The sequence below is a fragment of the Crocuta crocuta genome, unplaced genomic scaffold, assembly GCF_008692635.1.
Source record: "Crocuta crocuta isolate KB4526 unplaced genomic scaffold, BGI_CrCroc_1.0 scaffold467, whole genome shotgun sequence".
NCBI classification, from domain to species: domain Eukaryota; kingdom Metazoa; phylum Chordata; class Mammalia; order Carnivora; family Hyaenidae; genus Crocuta; species Crocuta crocuta.
In genome coordinates, this window is record NW_027530632.1 from 2124565 (window position 1) to 2127770 (window position 3206).

The 3206-nt window shown below is 42.3% G+C and overlaps 1 protein-coding gene across 1 annotated transcript in view; it reads left to right on the top strand.

Moving 5' to 3' along the window:
- MAOB (monoamine oxidase B) overlaps window positions 1-3206 on the top strand; it is a 67290-nt gene that overhangs the window by 37196 nt on the left and 26888 nt on the right. The gene's annotated exons all lie outside the window — the stretch shown is intronic.

The following is a 3206-nucleotide window of genomic DNA, read 5'->3' on the forward strand; positions in this document are numbered from 1 at the left end:
CTATCGTTACTCAAACTAAAGCACAAAAATAATGTTGGTCAGTCTTCCAGTCACTATCATTTAAAAAGTGTTTTCCAAACAAAAAAGTACTTTTCAGACACAAGTTAAATTTACAGTGTGGTCAAGGTTACATAAATACACTTTTCAAAACCTACAACTAAAAAAAGGTCCCAAAATGAAACCAGCGCTTACCTTTTGCGGGAGGGGGGAGAGCAGAAATATGAAAGATACTCATTCCCTCACCTTTTTATTTTATGTATTTTCCAAATTTTATATAAGGTGTATGTATTTTTCATGTAGAAATATGTAATAACATTTATCTTTTAAAAAGTCAACAGGGCAAAGAACATGAAAATTTTATTGCACAAGCTTCCTTGACCTTCCATCCCTCAGATACTGTTCTTCTCATTTCTTTCCTCACTAAAGCTCCCACAGTAAATCAAATAAAGGATTAGGAATGGCCGGGCCCTTCAAAGAGAATTACTTTGAGATCCTCCTCCATCTCAAACCAGGATTATCTCTTTCCCACCCAGTTGGCAACAATAATCACTAGAATCGCAGCAGTGTTTTTTGGGTTTAATCTTGGCTTTGTAGCTGGGCTACTGCTCAATTTTAGTTGTTTATTACCCTTCTTAACTTATACCCCCCCAAAGTCACTTACCGGTCAAGGGACAAAAGAAATAAGACATTAGGAAACAGCAAAGGATGTTTTCACTTTGAAGTAATATTTTTTTTAAGTTTATTTATTTTGAGAGACAGAGCGAGCGCGAGCTAGGGAGGGGCAGAGAGTGGGAGAGAGAGAGAGAGAGAGAGAGAGAGAGAGAGAGAGAGAATCCCAAGCAGGCTCCGTGCTGGCAGCGCAGAGCCGCACTCGGGGCTCAGAATCCCCAACCACGAGATCATGACCAGAGCCGAAATCAAGAGTCAGGCCCTCAACCGACTGAGCCCCCCAGGCGCCCCTCAAGTAACATTTGAAATGAATGTCTGGGTGTTTGCTTTGCATAGGTACCGCAAGTTGCCTTTGCAAAGAAAGCATGAGTCAGCGATTGCCATCACTTCAGTTATCGTGAGGAATCTTACGAAGCTAACTTTAAGCCACTTCAATATAGATATTATCCCAGTTTCAGGCTAATCGATGGGGACTGTCACAAAAATGCTATCAGGGTTTTGTGGCTGCAAACATTGTCAGTTACTCGTATGTGAGTTGGGCCCGATTCTACAAACCCCCAGTCAAGGCTCACTAGAGCAGAGATGCGGTCTTTGGTGACTCTGTGCTTTCAGGCTTGTCAGCTAATTATAAAGCATTTCAAGGTATTAAAAGCGTGAGGTTTGAATCTGGTGTGAAGTTGTACCGTTTAGCGAACCGTGTACGACATATTACTAACTTCTCTGAGACGCAGTTTTCAGGCTTGTACACCTGGAGGCAATTGCTATTTTATAGAATTGCTAGGAAAGTTCACTACAATAGGTTTAAAAACCTTGGAGTCTGGGGACGCCTGGGTGGCTCAGTCCATTGGGCATTCAGCTCTTGATTTCGGCTCAGGTCATGATCTCACAGTTCATGAGTTCGAGCCCCACATTGGGCTCTGTGCTGACAGCGCAGAGCCTGCTTGGGATTCTGTCTCCCCCTCTCTTTCTGCCCCTCTTCCGCTTGCTCTCTCTATCTCTCTCAAAATAAACTTAAAAAGTTTAACTTTAAACTTAGTGGTTTGAGCATCCGACTTTCGCTTAGCTCATGATCTCTCAGTTCGTGGGTTCGAGCCCCGCGTCGGGCTCTGTGCTGACTGTCAGCTCAGAGCCTGGAGCCTGTTTCGGAGTCTGTGGCTCCCTCTCTCTCTGACCCTCCCCTGCTCACGCTGTCTCTCTCTCTCCTAGAAATAAATAAAACATTTAAAAATAATAATAATAATAATAAATAAACTTAAGAAAACTAATAAAAAACTAAAAACCATGGCGTATGAAAGAGTTCAGTAGTAGAAATGAATATTATTTATTCCACCCATTGTCAACACTGCCAGGTGCCAAAGTCTGCCTCAGATATGAGCAGATTAACATCATGCAAACTTCATGTCAAAACCAAAAGGGGAATTGGTTCTTCATAAGGATGTCCCAGAGAACACATTACTACTGGTGAATTTTAGACAGTGTTAGGTATACCTGAGATGTTGGAATTACATGAGATCATTCACTTTCTCATCTGCCCCCAGATAGGATAGTACCTTCTGCTATTGAACTGCTGACCCCAAGCAAAAGTTCACCAATCTATGCTCTACTCATTGCTTTTTCCCCTTATCCATCCTTTGAGATNCAGCACCTAGCCTATCCTTTGTGCATTATGGGTAATTTTAAAATAATGTTTAACTCATAACTATTCATGCATTCAGTCATCCAACTGATATTGAGTGATATAATGGGGGACACATTATAATGTCAATAGAAAACAGTGAAATTTAAGACAGCGAAAAGAGTTCTAAGGACACTATGCTATGGTAAAATGCTAGAGAATGCCAAAGTGCTGGGTATGTGGAAGCTGGAGTTCATTTTCATAGATGCAGAAAGGTTCATCTTTCTGAAGAGACATTAGAAGAAGTAGAGGGGGGACACGGGGGTGGCTCAGTCAATTGAGCATCCAACTCTTGTTGTCAGCTGAAGTCGTGATCCCAGGGTCATGGGATTGAGCTCCCATGTCAGGCTCTTCGTTGAGTGTGGAATCTGTTTAAGGTTCTCTCTCTCTCTCTCTCTCCCTCTCTGTCTCTCTGTCTCTCTTTCAAAAAAAAAAAGTTAAAATAAAAAAGAAATAGGGTACAGACCAAGGTAGAAGAAGTAAGCCTGGGTTAGATCACCTAAGGCTTTGCAGGCAAAGGTGAAAGATCCAAATTCTATTTTGGTTTTAATAAGATGCCATTGAAGGCTTTCAAGCAGGAGAGTGACATGACTTGATTTATACTATAGAAGGAGCACCACAGTGGGGAGTGGGTAAAGCTTCTGGCTTTGAATGTGGTGAATGGACACCAGGTAACGACGAATGGAGGCAGAGAGACCAGTCTAGAAGAAATAGTTACAGGACTCCTGGCAAGAGATGGTGCTAAATCGGTAGGAGTGAAGGTGGAGTGAGGTAGCAAGAGACCGCGGAACTTCCTGATGGACTGAATCGGGGGGAGAGTGATGGAAAGGGAGAAATTAAGGTTGGTTTCTAGAGTGTTGGC